This window comes from Pseudoliparis swirei, chromosome 15 (assembly GCF_029220125.1).
Source record: "Pseudoliparis swirei isolate HS2019 ecotype Mariana Trench chromosome 15, NWPU_hadal_v1, whole genome shotgun sequence".
Taxonomy (NCBI): Eukaryota; Metazoa; Chordata; class Actinopteri; order Perciformes; family Liparidae; genus Pseudoliparis; species Pseudoliparis swirei.
In genome coordinates this window covers 15,709,117-15,725,454 of record NC_079402.1, presented here as the reverse complement: position 1 = coordinate 15,725,454, position 16,338 = coordinate 15,709,117, and the positions used below count along the sequence as shown (strand labels likewise).

Genomic DNA, 16,338 nt, shown 5'->3' with positions numbered 1-16,338 from the left:
GCGGGGCTACGTTGTGACTGACCGTTATCACGGAGTTGTTCAGTCTGGGTGTTGTCTGTATTTTTGCCTTCGAACTTTAACCCTTTCACTGTGTTTTCAGTTCATGACAGTTATTTATAAAAAAATGTAGGCCTAAATATTCCACTACCATGCGTTGGTCGGCATTGTCTGACCTCTAGTCGATGTGCAATTGCTCTATATTAATGAATTAAGATCAGAACATTCTAGTTTGATTTTCACAGATCACAAGTTCATTTTCACGTCGCAGGAACGATTGTTGCTTTTGGTGAGAAGTAGTTCTACTAATCAGCTCAGTGTATGTTGTGGATAGACTCTGCTATAAGTCCTTCTGTTATTTTTAGCTTGCTGTTGGCCTCTTGGTAGTTTTTCCTTCAGAGCTTCCTCTTTATGTGACCACCCATAACATCGCAAGAGGACCTGATCTATATTAGGTCCTAATGGGGCCACCAAATCTTCAAGTTTGTCTACACAATGTTACCGTACAAAAATCCAAGGGTCTTAGATCAGATTTTATATCTGAATCTTTCTGCAGTAGCTTTTCTGCTCATTCCAGTCCACGCTTGTCTTCGTACACTTTGACATTCACCCAAGATAGTTAATGAATGATCTCATAAGAATCCCTTCACTTGAGCTAAAGTAGCTCACTTCTTGATTTTCATGAAGTCTTTTTCAATGCCAACCCTGCATTTACGAGGTATCTGTGTATGCACGGAGGGTCTACAAAGAGAAGCCTTTTGGGTTGAACTGGTAATAAAAGAAAATTTGGGATTTTTTGGTGAACATTCAGGAAACCAGCTCGGTAATCCCAGATTGTCTCAGAGGGCTGGTAAATACAGGTGCAAAGCCGCACACAAGCGAGCCTTGCTGGTCTGTCTGCAGCCTGACCTTCACTGGTGTCACATCCGGTGGAGTTATATAAAAAAAACATCTCACCACTGCAGGCCCAGGCGACCCTGAAAGAGTCTGTGTAAACGAAAAGACTATGTAGGATTCCCACCATCCCGTCAAGTTGACTCAATGCAGGTCTAATGGATCAAAATGAAGGGGAAGCAGAAGGGAATTTCTTTTTTTTAAATTCAAGGATTCAAGGATCATCTCTGGTCATAATGCTACACAGGGTTGCAGAAGGAAATTCAGGTGTCGTCCATTTGCTACACAAGACCAACAAAACAAAAACCGATGTGTATTCCTGCGATGTATTCTTTTTTAACCAGGTGGAATGTAAACAGCAAAAACAGCAAAAACGAGAGTCAAGAGTCAAGATCTAAGAGTCAAGTGATGCCACGATGGAGACACAACTCTGTACAAATGTTGGAACAACCATCACCAAGCTCCCGCTGCTGTGTTAGCCGGGAGTCTTATTTCATCCATTGTATTTTCATGCAACTGGACATTAGCCAGGATGTCGTCCAGGAAGTGACATTTGGGTGTTTGATCCGGCTGTCTGAAGGTCTGCTGCACTTTACCCCGTTCCTACACTTCCTTCTCCAATGTTGATGAGTGTATCTCTGTCTTGTGCCAAATGTGCTGCCGTAATAAAGACTAAATGACAACACATTCAAAGAAAAATGTAGCAAAGTTCAGATTCAACATCAAAGTCAATGCTTTGCATCATACAAACATGTACCACATCAGGAAGAAAAGGACAAGCCGAGAAGAAGATTGAAGGATTTTGATCTTGGGACTTCAAAGTACTCTGCTGACTGAGGCCTTCAAGCAAGACCTCACATCAAAATGAAGAGACAGAAAGTAGAGAGAAATGCCATTACTATCGCTCCAAGTTGCAATACCATGCTAATCCCAGGGAGAGATGATAGTTTTCTATTTTATGTCTGTGTCGTCCATACTGCAAGGTCAGATGGTGCGTATGTCCGTCTGTCTCTCTCTGACAGATGGTTACCTGACATCACCCGCCCAGTCAGGCGGCCTTTAATACTTAATATGGCTGCACTCATTTTCCTCTTTAAAGTATGTATCTGCAAAATAAGACATTTCCTTTCCTCAATCACAACATAGTTCACACAAAAGATGCCCCCCCCCCCCCCCCCCCCCAAAAAAGGAAAACGGAAAGGAGCTGGCCATCTTGGTGCAAGTAACCTTGCTCCAAGGGTAGCCTTTGTGTTGAGCAAAGGGCTGAGACTGTTCCATCTGAAAAGGGGACAGCTGCAACACAGAGCACTCAGTAGGAGCATTTGCCCTTTTTCGCAGAGAAGATAATGACCAAGCAGATTAAGAGGAGAGGAGCATTAATGGCCATCTTCCGTGTGGCTACTGTCTTCAGGTTGTCATGTTGAACATTTGCCGTAAAGGAAAATGAACAGGACTACATTAAATATGTACCCGCTTTACAGTCTTTTACATCTTCTGCCTTTACCTTTAATCATGAACCTTCAGAGATATTTATGTGACCTTCAAGCCTGAAATATTTCACAAAGAAACAGAAACCGAGGGCTGGTAAATCCCTCAGCTAAAGCCTGCTGGGTGTCAAGGTTAGATAATGAATACCCTCACACAGTCGCTCTCTTCATTCCTGTTATTTACCAAAAATGAATCTTTTCATAGATTCTTATTTTTCTTTTCTCACCACTACATGTCTGTTGAATGCAAAAAAAATGAAGGGAAAAAATGCAGTTAATAGCAGAAGTCAGAACCAAGGAAATCAAGTCGTTGAGTGGGCATAATAGGTGGGAGCCAGCAGCCGGGCACGGTTCGAGTTATCTGGAGGCTCAACCTTCTTTTAGTACAGTCACCTCACTTGGCTTGCTCTCGTGCCTCTCTCACTCTCTCTCTCTCACTCACTCTCTCTCTCTCTCTCTCTCTCTCTCTCGGGGATGACAGAATTATCTTCTGCATCAGAGCTGAGGCTGGGCCAAGGCTCCACACAGAGGACTCCATTTCATGAAGCCGGCCCCACTGTGGCCAAGGAGACACTGCCACTCACGCTGGAGTATCAGTGGCTCGGACATCCACCATTTTGTGCTCCTCAAGGTCTTTGACTTGACTGTCCTGCTCAGCTGAGCGGAGGCTGCAGCCTCTGCTATCTCATTACACAGATGGAAGTGTTGAACTTCAAGAGCACAGACCTGGGCGAGCGGCTTCCCCTGCTGTCTGTTCCTCAGCAGAAGCAGAAGTGAGATGTGTGGTTGTTGTTTCTCTGCAAAAGATGGCCACCTAGAGTGAGGCTCAGCTGTTCTCCGCGAGCCGAGGACAACGTCCTCAAGAGAGCTGAGAGTCGTGCTTCTAAATACTGAGCGTGCAAACATACCTGTCATACAAAGATGTCAGGAGATACGTGGAAGCTTCTGTAGATTGTAGATGACATCAAACCCAGGTGACCCAACATGCTCTCCAGTAAACGTGTTTTAGTGCTTCTACGAGAGGGAAAAATATGTTTTTTTTTCTCGACGGAAAAGCATTAAAGATAAAAAAACGTGGGGTAACCCTCAGCAACATGATTAGATATTCCATCCAAAAATGATTAAGTGCACAATTTAATTAATAGCCTTAGGCGTGATTATTTTTACAATTTTATATTGGGAGGAATAGGTAGATATATTCGTTTTTCTCAAGAGGTTTCTTCCCTCAAGCTTGAAGAGACAAATTCGCGGAGAACGAATTTCATCAAGTACTGTACACAAAGTAGGCTACAGCGGGGGGAAAACACAAAAACTAATGTATCTGCTGCTCCACACACAATACATGAACCAGGAATGTTCTCAGTCAGACATATAAGGCTGAAAACGTGCTTCATTCAATGTCCACAAACTGAAAAGCACAAGTTCATGGGCTAAATAAACAACCGGAGAGGTGAAGGATGTCCAAGGACCGATCTCAGAGAGAAACCAGGAAGTGTTTTTCCACAAAGACAATCGAGCCAGGAAGCCTTACATTCCACACAGCCTTGTAGTCCATCTCTCCACGGAAACCATTTCCTGACGTAAATCAATCTGCTGCTCTCTCAAAGAAGTATGTATCATCTCAGAGAACATATATGGATATCTGGGGAAACAGCTCTCAAACCAAACTCCAGTCCAGTGAAATTGTAATAGTTGTATTACGTGCCGATGCCTTCCGTCTCACTACGAGGAAGACCATCTTCCAGCGGATGATCTTGCTTCATCTCAAAGTCTACAACTTTTGATTCCATTCTTGCCTTCCTGTAATCTACCAATACACCCTCAGTGTCATATTCCACCAATTCACCAGAAGAAGAAGAAAAAGATGACAAGAAAAGGTTGTTAGATTCACTGATGGGTTTCTTGTAAAGTGGTGCTCAGTGGACATCTGCCAGAAAACACTGCAATGCTGACTTCCGTATATGCCTGACATGGCAGTGACTACAGTTACAGGCAGTGGGTGAGGTTACAAGCTAGTCAGGATGGAGTACTTCAGAGTGACCAAAAGAGGACACAGGAAACCATTTGAAATGAAGCAAAAAAGTCCAATTTAGCCTGGCTTGCTTGCAGCAACATTGGAGGAAAGCATTTTTTTAGTAGACAACTTTTTAAAGCTTCTGATAAGTTTATCTAAGAAGGCGGGAGGTGAGGTTCCTCTCCAGGTTCACCAAACTGACCTCTTGATGCAGCTCAACAAGTAAGAGAGGGGAAAGATGAGAGACCCATCAATATTAACTTACCACCGAGACCTCCTTTCCAAGCTCTTAAATATTTAACCGTCCTTGGACAGCTCTGTTGCTTCGGAGGCCCAGCCAGTGTGGATCCCTTCTACAAGACCACTCCTGTTCCTGCTCAATGAAGGCCTTGTCCAGTGGCACCACACTGCCCAAGGAACGGGCGTCTCCAAAGAATTCAGGATTTTTTTCCACCACAGTCCGATCGAGGCTGACAGAGTTGGTTCACTCTGTCTTTTAATAGAAGAGCATAAATCCTGAATTTAGGCTGGAAAACTGAGTATGCCGCGTCGACGGCTTAATTCATGTCACCGGACATCACCGTGGCTACTTTATACCTGAAGTCTTCATGTTCTATGAAACTAGCCCCCTGCATGAGGCATAACGCTGTGAGCTCTGCTGAGCTGCAAGCATTTATTTCCAGGAGGGGAAAGGTGACGCTGAACTGTTGATGTTCTGATGGAAAGCAGAGAGGAGGAACCAGTTCTGCAGCAGTGTAACGTGGCAACTGACAACAGCAACTGGAATGACACCACCAGCAAGCCACTTCCTTGTTCCCATTACACCCCGACATCATGTAGCGTTTGGGTTTTTCAAATCGGCCTATACCTAGTTACACAGCGTTAAATTATTCAGAGCATCCTGGCGGTGTTTTTTTTAATTTATTTTTTACTGGAACAATGTTGTGCGTTCACATCGGAGGAAAATCTCTAAATCACGAAGGAAATGTGCTTATGGAGTGTAGTAGATCAGTAAAATGCAGGCAGAAAGTAGTGAGTCTGTGGCTGTGCTGTAATGACAGTAGTGTGTTGCATGTGGGGGCCTGTTTGTTTCAGCACACTTACAAGTGTAGCAGAAGGGCCCGGCTGCATCTCATGAGCCATGCATCATGTCAAGAAAGCACTCACTGGAGCATTTCAATTTGCTTTTGTGTGTCTCCCTGGCCTTCTTCACTGCCCCAGGTAGAGAAGAATGGAGGAGTGCATCACCCAATGTGAGTGAGTGAGGGAGGCAGAGGGAGGGGTGTGTGTATGTGTGTGTGTGTGTGTACAACAGACACAGAAAGAGTATCACAGTGAGTGATGAGCTTCACAACCACTTCCTTCCAGCGCTCGAACCATCACAGAAGTCTCTCTTGTTTAATCTTCTGTCCTCTCTGTCGAGCTTTTTAATACCTTACAGAAATCCAGTCATGTAAAAGAAAATCTAAAAGTATCTCCAGCTCAGTCCTGCCTTGTCACCTTGAAGATGAACTGCAGTAAAAATGTCACTGAAATATGTTACGTGGAATAGAAATGAAACTTTGCTTTGATTTGCCTTTGTTGTACTCCAGATACAAAATGGATATTTAGTCCAATTTGGACAATGACACGACCATTGAAGCAACAAAGGTCAACATTAAAAGGAATAACAGTATTTTATATAATGTTGCAAGAGACTACGTTATCAATTTAACAATCGAATGCTCTGTAAATATATTGTAAATAGAGTGTGTTTGATTACAGCAGCTGTAGAAATATAAAGATGATAGAAAAAACAATGTATTTTCCCTACATTTCAAGACATCAACCAGTATTTCTACTCTGGAAAACTAATCTCTATGTTGGCTGTTTGCCAGTTAGATTAAACAGATCAAACACTACCTTGTTTAAATATTATACATATCATGTTAATAGAATATTGACTGCAATTCTTGAGATATGAAATACCAATTTAGTAAGGCTGCAGCTTCTGATTATTTTTCTTGGATGTCAATTTATCCACATCCCAAGGTCACATTTTCAAATGTCTTATTTCCACTGAAATCCAAACATATTAATTTACTAACATCATACATGACAGAGAAAATCAATGGTTCACAACTATATCAGTTTACAATAATGTCAAACACAGAGAAGCTGCAAATATGTAATCGATTAATCAACTAATCATTTTGGCTGTACACTTTAAACACAGCTATAGGACAAGATCTAGTCACCTTATGGCCTTGTGCTTTTTTGGGTTTTTAATACTTTAGTGCTGTTTATTACCATGCAAATGTGTAATTAATCTAATTACAACACAGTAATTGCCACACAGAGAACCTGGGGACCTCGGGGGGCCTCTGATAGTCTGGGGCCCCTGAGTAGTCCCCTACTATGCCATGTTAGTAATCCAGCCTTGGCTTACTGTACAACACCACACAACACAACGAGAAACGCCTTCTCTGCTACAGCCAAATCAAACAGCCCTGCATGACCCACGTGACCTTAGCGGCTGAGGTGAACTGAAACCTCGGCACGCAGATTAGCTCACAGTGAAGCAGCAACCAGCAACACGCTTTACAATCGAGAAAGAGTCAAGAATGTGTTGAAGGCTTGTGAAAGTTACTATGGGAACTCTAAATGCACAGAGACGGTCGAGCAGGTCAGTCTCCCGGAGACAATCTGTGTGCAACGACACATCAACCATCGCATCCGGAGCTAAATGGGCTCATTTACAGAACATCCACCGTCCACTAGACGGTATCCATTGCAGCCGCCTGTGTGACAAAAGTGTCGACCGCAGCAGATCCTGCTCGCCCGTCCTCTATCAGCTCCTCCTTGAGAACCTGTTTGCCCTGCCACGCCAGGGAGAAGGAGCATCGCCACCATTTTGATTGCTCTTCTCAGCCCCAGCATTGTCGCAGCACACTGTGTCAAGCTCACAGTCTCCTTGTCAGCAAGATTTCACACAGTGGCCAGGGGAACTGCAGAGCACACACACACACACACACACACACACAGGACATCTTGCAAAGATACCACCTTCACTCTCCTGACAGGCTGGTCAACAGACACCTTCAGGACATAATGTGTGATAAGTCACCTCTGGCTGTAGAGGGTGTGTTACATCAGAGAGGCATGTTCCTGTAACACATGTCAACATGTATGTGTCCGAAAATAAATTTCAAAGTATCTGGATGTACTTGAAACAAGCAAGCAAAGAGGTACACGCTCACAATAAACAGCAGATTCCTCGAGCTCCTGTGTCAATAATTAGTCTACAAATCATGAGGAAGACTATAAACACTTTACTTGTGAAGATACCAGCAGCTGAACTCTAATATCCCTCAAAAGTCATTCAAAACAAAAAAGGAACGAGAATCTTCTTGAGAACTTCCTTTAAGAAACTATCTGCAGATAGTACTTCCCTCTCTCACACACACAGAAAATAGAGAGAGGGAGAGAGAGAGAGTCGAGACTACTTTGTTGAACATTAACTACCTGCATGGCCCAAACACAGCATTATTCAGCATTTAAATTCCCATCTCATCCATGTTTCCCTCAGCCTTCACAACCACACACATGTAATCCAAAAGTGCCATCTGCTAATCTCACAACAGCGACAAACACACACACACACACACACAAACACACACATGTACAGTTCACGTTGTGTTATAAATCATGTATAAATAAAATCAGCCCATTCATAAAGATATAACCTTGAGAGCCCCACTAAAAGATCTCACCTCACTTGTCAGAGTTCTTCTGCTTCCTGTAGACTCAACTTCCAAGCAGAACAAGAAGAACAAGAACAAGAAGGAGAAGAAGGAGGAGGAGGAGGAGAAGAGGCAGTGGCCATGTCATTAATGAACACAACCTTTGTTCTGGCGTGAGGGATCCTGCCTGTCTGACTCCAGGGCTCTCCTTGGAGACTCATCTCCTTTCCTCCATTTTATGGTGAAGCCCTACTCGCATGACATACCTGACTTGAGAGACCAGTGACAGCAAATAGACATCCAACCAGTGCAGGGGACAAGCGGGCAACCCAGTGGAGCAATGGGAGCAACAACCAAACACCAGAATCAAAACACATAAAGCCACCATTGCACCACCATCAAGCTCCAACCCTGTGGAGAACCGACTCCACCAGATAAGGTTCAATTGAGAGGAGCAGGGGAGGAGAAGAGACATATAGCTTCCTCACACTGGACATGGCTTTCCATAGTGTGTGGTGTGTGTGTGTGTGTGTGTGTGTGTGTGTGTGTGTGTGTGTGTGTGTGTGTGTGTGTGTGTGTGTGTGTGTGTGTGTGTGTGTGTGTGTGTGTGTGTGTGTGACTGGGACGGCGGCTATGCCAGCTCCTCTGTGTCGCTAATGGAGGCTTCTTGTGGGAGAGGAGAGCAACCCCGTGCAATGGCTTCTCCGTGAAGCTAACGCGCAACCACACGCACGGCCGGAGAGGGCACGCGCCGCCGGGGCCAATAATTCCCCTGACCAGACATGTCAGCGTAACAAAAACACTCCGCTCCGAAACACGCAGGCGACCCCTCTCCTTACGCCGCCGCCGCCGCGTCCATTTCCTTGTGTCACTTTGACAACAAACCGAACGGCGACATGGCGAGGACACTAACCGGGACGCGAGAAGACCCACTTGACTTTGGCTACATGGCTGCCAGCCGGAGCGTCCACCCGACTACAAATCTCGAGCCCGGGCTTCCTCACACGAGTCGGCTGGACCTGGACTAAAAGGAGAAGAAAATGTGGTGGTAGTGGTGGTGGTGGTGGTGAAGGAAGGAGGAGGGGGAGAGATCAGCTCTTTCCAGGTCATTCACGAGGCGCTCTCCAAATTATATCCCATGATCTACCAAGCCGACGTTCTCGCAGACCCTTGGAGAAAAAAAAGCCCTGTAGCCGAAATCGTTGGCGAAACTGGAAATATAGTGCAAGAGAGGGGAGAAGAAGAACAAAACTCACTGGTACAATCTTCTCCTCAAGCGATCCTCCCAAAAGTTGTCCTCGTATTTCATGCGTGCGCCCGGTCGGTCTAATGGATGATCGCCATCTTTCCTGCTTCTCCTTTGCTGCAGCTGCAGATGACCTGAGATCCGTCTGTCTCTGAATAATGAGCAACCACACAGACAAGGAAGACAATCTGCAAAGCGGGCTACACAAAGAAGTTTGGGAGACTAGCAAGCACCAGAGGGTGCACAAGAGTTTACGATGAGACGAGGGAGCATCAGCAGGATGGACAACGTCGATGTCTGAGAAGCTCATCCTTCTTCTAGACTGAAGTCAGATCGCCTGCAAAGCCTCATCAGCGGCTCAGACCACCAGCAGATACACGCGGGGCTCTGGACATTTTTATATAGGCTTTCCATACTGTGTCTGCCACGTCATGGGGTTATCTGCAGTTCACTTTGGTGGTGATGATGCTGCTTCACACTGGGAACAGACAGCAATGATGAATATAGAGATAGATGGAGATAGATATGTTTGATAAGACAGTGTTGATACGGTTTTTTTAAATTTGTATCTAATAATTGATGAAACTACATTCGCAATGAAATTAATTTTATCAAACTACATTCGTATTTAAATAAATATTATCAAACTACATTCATTATAAAATTAATACATATATTTATATATATATATATATAAACAATTCCATTCAACACTTCCTCTGTCCAGTTAGCATTGTAACCCCCCCCAAAAAGGTTTATCATCTTTATTCAAATTAAATCTAAACAATATATATATATATATATATTTTTATTTGTCTTAATTTATTATCTTTCCCTAATTGAGAACACAATACAAATGTGCCGATGTGTGTGTAGTCATTACATTGTTACAGCAAAGGAGACATGATGCTGCTGCAGGCGGCTGCTCTGTCCACCAGCTGCTAACAAAGAGGGAGCCCAAGACAAAAGGTGCAGGGTCCTGCTCAGATGTATGTCATTGGAAGGATGGGTGGGAGGTGGGAGGGGGCTGAGCGGCCGGAAGGGGCACACACAGGAGGCTGCATGGCCAGTGAGGAGAAGAGTCTACCCTGCATGATAGAGTGGCTGTAATGTCGTCTGAGAATCTTAATGATGGCTTTGGTTGAAAAGAATGCAGCATGTGTTATAGTTCTGCTTATTGCCACAAATGTAGCAGCTGAATGTATTTTGATACAATGTCAGGTTTCTTGTCACATCACTGCACTGCACGGCATTTTGGATACAGTTACAGTTTTATCGGTTTAGAGTTCTTTTGTGCCGATCGCTTTATCTTCATACATTTAAAACTCTCGTAATACACCCTATTTGAATAAATAACATGGTTTGTAAAGCTCACTTTTATAACAGACCTTAGTTAATCTAATTCTTGCAGCTGGATGCATCATTTTAAGTTCATAATAAAGCATTTATTTCATTGAAAGTTACATTGGGTCGATGATGTATTTGTTTTTCTTGCAGAATTATAGGAAAAGATAATACAACACATGAATACACAACATTATATTGATCCAAATGCCAGTATGTTTATTTATTGATACCTGTCCGTAGTAATTACTGTGATGTGTTTGGTGTATGTGAGATGCGTTGTGTGTTTCTTTTCTTCTTTGCAGACAGTAGATGGCAATAACAACATCTGCTCCTCAGGACAGTTTTCTTTCTCTCACTCAAACGACAAGGAAACTAGTTTGAATCCCGAGAAAGTAAAATATTCTTTTTTATTTACACAACAATCTTGCCAGTGACACCTGAAAAACCTCAGTTACAAATCTTGTGAGCGTGCTCAATAGTGATTGTATACACTGATTCACAGGCAGAAACACAGAGACAAATTAAGTGTGTGTAAGATACAGACGTAGTTAATCAGGTTTGACAAGTGTTGATGCGGCCTATTGCGAGATTTGGTTGTGAATTATGGATTGTGGAATACATTTTTTGGAGAATTGAATAGAAGCTTCAGATAGGAAACAACATCCAGTCAGTGTTTGTTTCACAGCCTCCGATCCGTGTCACCAGTGCTAATGCAAGGGCAATGCTGTCAACGAACAATGTGATATAAACAGTGTCTACAATATGTGACACCTTGGGATCAAAGAATATAAATTATGAAACGTGCTGTTAAGCATAAGGTGCCAGATGGAAACAGGACTGAGACCTTTATTTTTTAATGCAGGTCCATAGTGCCAGTTCTCCTGTGGCAGTGACGTACGTAGCTCCATGTATTTCCAAAACTTGGTGGCAAATGATCACTTGGCCCAAAAATGACTTCCTCCTCCTTCAGGGTAGCCTCTCATGTCATTTTCTTTATTCTGGCTCTTTATATAATTTATTTTTATTAAAATGCACACAAAAAAGAGGAACATTAATGCCCGTTACATTTGTTGATGTCTCAATAGATCTTTCAAAGGAATCTCCGGAGGAACGACATATGAAATATACACAACCATGCTGACACACACAAACATACACTGTGTTGACAGTGCGTCCCGTGGGTGCCAGGTAGCAGCCGGGATTTATCATGTTGCTTTGACATATGGTTGCTGCGGCAAATCTGATTAATATGGGATGGCGAGGAGTCCAGCGTACAGCAGAGGACAGACTGCACCGGGACATCCCCACTGGTCCGGCCTCCCCCGCACACCGGACCAGGCCTCCATCCAGCATGGCTAAAAACAGACCAGTCGTCAGGGATTCAGATGGTAGAAGCGCTGGGAGGGCGGGAGGAATGGGGGGTGGAGGGGGTGTGCTGTACAGATTTAGAAAGTGGCCAATTACTTTTTTGGTTGCATTAATTATTTATCTCGATTCTCTTCACTCGTGAGGTGAGTTGGATCTTTTCTCGGAGCGCAAACTCCCCCGAAACTCAATTGCACCTCCTTGGAAAGGTCCCACGACTGGAATCGAGACCCAAAAAGCTGGTTTCTAATTTATTTATTTTTTGGTAACCAATATTTTACTGTGGTTTGACACCAGATGTTCACAGATGTTACAGTATCAAGAAAAATGACGGGAAACCTCTTTAAAAGTATAATTTCTTCAGTTGTACCCTGTATGGATGGGTCAGCAGACATTAGGAGAGGTCCACCATGTGCCAGTGGAGAGGATACCGGGGAGATGATATGATTGTGGGAGTTTTCATGGACGTCTATTTTCAGCTATATTTATTCAAACCTTTATTTACTATAAGTCTGATTGTGTTGCATGTCATCTGTTGTTATGTTATCTCTTTGATTTTTATCCCTTGTAAAACACAGACAAGTCTATATATTCTAAACATATACAAATGAATTGTGTATGCCCGTTCAATTCTATTGTTGTTTCTATATTATCAGGTAAGACCGACCGCAGCATGGAGCGATTCTTTCAGTAGTTAGACGGACTTTGATGTAACTTCTTGATTTAAATGTTTGTTTTTTAAAAGAGATAATGATGAAAGAAATGGCAATACATGTGATTGTTTCTGTCATCAGTATCTACACCATCTCATCCAGAATTTAAATTTTCTCCCAAAAAATTCCACCGCAGCTAGTGTGTGAGGGATTACTTGAATTATTAAACACAAGTATAACAATGTAAATAAAAATGGAAATGAAACCCGCTTCAGCCCACTCAGACAGAGAAGTTACATCAACCAAATTGTCAAGGCGTGTGCCTAAATGGAGAAATGTTCATGAATTATTAATGCTTCAATTACTATTTCATTTAGATAAGCCCTTTAACTCGTCAGAAATGCTTCATAAATGTCTTCGTGCCTCGGCTTGCTCGGACGCCTGCGCCGTAACACACGCTTGGATCTGGCCCATTGTATGTGAAACTGGTCTGTTAGCATGTTCTCCATGTACTGTATATGGCTTTCTTTTGTGTGTTCAACTGTTAGTTCACAGATGCAAATCTGGTTGACTTTGATGCTCTAAGTCGCCCAAAGGTTTGTCGGCCTGTGTGTTTGTTTACGTTTACCCGGAAGGTGAGTGTTTCCCCACCGTCTCCTCGTTGCATGCTGGGTTCAGTTCCCCGCGACTCTGAAGGGGAATATGCAGTTATGGACGATGAATAAGTGAGAATCTCTAAAATCTCGACAAAAAGTAACGGCAAGACTATATGTATGGAAAGTGTCGAGCAAGAAGCCTCTCTTCAATCAATTTAGGTGGCTCTGAGCTTCGGGTGGATTTGTTGCGTCTCGTGTAGCTTGAAGTCAAATCTTCCTCCAGATCAAAAGAGAGCAGCCAGTACGAGCATTACGGTGCACTTACAGTACATATCAAAATAACACGATGCACAATGTGTGTACCTGCCATGTAATCTGATGGCAATGTCCCGCAATCTACACTTTAAAGGTTCTTTTGAATGAGTGCACTGTATGCATTTTGTGGAACACAACAACTTGTGATGGCAGACAGAACCAGCCACTAAGAGGGAGCATTTCATTTTTACTTTCAAGATTTTAAAACGCTGCCATTTCACTTAAAATATGAACACTCAACATTTTCCCAATCATCATATTTATCGAGCATCTTTAGTTATCAAGGGGAAATGGCAATATATTGTTTTATCAGAAGACAACTATAACCTTTTATGTCATTACAATTCTTTTCACTGACCTTCAGCTAAAAAACATTGACAAATATGCATTTTCACTTACTTCAATCAGCATCTAACAAATGCAGAGCCATTTGTTGACATACAACATCAAGGCAGGGAAAAGTATTTTCAGCATTTGAATCTGCAGTTTGTATAAGGTGTCGGCTGTAGCTTATGGGGGAAAGTGGTCGTCCCCACTCTCCCCATAGTTGCATGTGGAAGTGTCCTTGAGCAAGACACTGAACCCCCAGTTGCTCCCACTGCTCCTTAATAACTAAGGATGAGTCAAATGCAGAGAACAAATTTCCCCACGGGGGAAAAGTGTAAATTTCGTTCTTTCTATATGCAGTGGGTAAGAGACTCCCTGATGCTTCAGAAATGGTCCAATCATGACAGAAGCATGCATTCTGTTTTTATCGTATGTTCACATTTTATATATTGTGTGTTTCATGATGTATCTTATTTACTATAAATATCTATATTATTTATCTATATTAATTAAGGCATCCTATCCCTTTTTTATATTCAGTGAATGTATTTTCCTTTATTGTTAGAAACTGGATTTATTGTATGAAAGGCGCTGTACATAGACAGTTTATTTTTATTATGATTACTAATAACCAACTTAGCTTTCGGCTGCTGTTCCGTGATTTGCATATGCAGTCCACAACTCATTCAGCCATCCTCTTCTGATGTAGTGATGGTGTCAGCGGGTGTGTCACCTCTCCAAAGGGGCTGAAGCATCGCTCTGCCACTCCTGCTTATGTCTCGTCTCCCTCGTGGCGACTGGCTGTGACTGCTTTCTGAGGCTGATGGTACTGATGCTGTGTAGGACTGCTCTGGACACGTGGAGTGTTTGCAGACAAGTCGTACGTCTGGATGCTTTTTGTTTTTGAGTCAAATCTTGATATCTAAAATGTAGTATTTAAAAAAAGACAGTAATTAGAGATAATGGTGTGATGTGATGTCTCAGTACTGGCTCTGGATTTATTCGTCAAATTACTTCACGGAATACTCCGCTGAAATATTTGCGGCTGATAGACTACAGCCATGTTAGGAGCCCTGTGAGGCCAGACTAAATAAGAGCAAAATGCTAACACTAATATTAGGTATAATGTTTAACATATTCATAAAAGTAGTGTGCAAACATTGTCTAATTAGCATGAAATATAAATGACATTCCACAAATGTCACCCTCAAGGTGACCTTAAGATACATCATCTGGAATTGTTTTTTTAAAAATGGTGTGCTATTACAGCTTTTAGATGTTAAAATATTTCATTAGATGAGTGACATTTTGACCTGTTGGTTCTGCTAGATCAAAAGGGGATCAGCAAACTCACTTGGATTCATAATAGACATTCATGGTTCCCAGAGGATGAACATGTTGTGGCATTGAGGCTCGTTGAGATATTGCAATCTGGACCAACATGGTGGACTGACAGATCAAAGAATTGACCGACATCGACAGCATAGTTGACATTTTAAGTATTTACTCGTCTTTTGGATCTATATTGAGATTTCTCTCGTTGAAAATATATGTGCAACATGTAAAGACTCTGCTCCGTGCAGATTTCTTTCATAGTAAAGTGCTTTTTCATAGGTTTTAGCACAATGGAAATACCATTGGGTGTGTACATGTGTGTTTCTGTGTGTAAGCTGGCGGATAATTTCCCATCGTGGGGAATTTTATTGCTTTCAAGTGCTCATTCTTTGACCTCAGTGAAGTGATTGCCTCTGATAATGCCATTAACCACTGCACTGCAATTCTTTGGGGAGCACTCAAGAGACAGAGAAGAGAAAATACTTTTATTTCTGATATTGGGTGTGGATGTTTCAAACACCGGATTTATCAAAGGGCAAAAGTTGTCATTTTATTTGCTTCAAATTTCCTGAATTGTACATCGATCACTCCTCAGCTGCTAAGCCTTTAATTTGTATGCCAGCGGCTGAGCTAGAGGAAGATGGTCAAATGAAGGAGTCACAAATAACACTCTTGTTAGAAAAGCTAAGGCTTTTTTTTCTATGTTTATACTTTTAAACTGTAATACAATAATGCACGAGTATTCAATTAAAATTCAGCGAGGTCCAGTTAGAGATAATGTCCTCATGCAAAGGTCTGCAACATCACAATAATGTCAAATTGGCCCTATATGATGTTGTGCCATATGTTTTGAATCAGCCAACAGTTGTATTAACGGCTGTATGTCGTAAACAACTGACTGTCAAATTAAATAAAGAGAAATGTAATAACATATAAACAATATTTATTATTACAGATTTCCAATTGAGAATTATAAATATTACATACTCTAATAATAAATACATTATCTTCTCTTATTTACAAAAAATAAAGGCCGGGAT

At 42.4% G+C, this 16,338-nt stretch overlaps 1 protein-coding gene across 2 annotated transcripts in view; it reads right to left on the bottom strand.

The window, feature by feature from the left end:
• The window catches only part of znf462 (zinc finger protein 462), a 48,140-nt gene extending 38,075 nt beyond the window's left edge, over positions 1 to 10,065 (bottom strand). The window contains exon 1 of one of the 2 annotated variants that reach the window (XM_056432578.1): positions 9,028 to 10,065. The gene's annotated coding sequence lies outside the window, so the exon portion shown is untranslated. The remainder of the gene's footprint in view (positions 1 to 9,027) is intronic. The other variant, XM_056432579.1, reaches the window with a different exon arrangement.
• Positions 10,066 to 16,338: the final 6,273 nt, after the last annotated feature.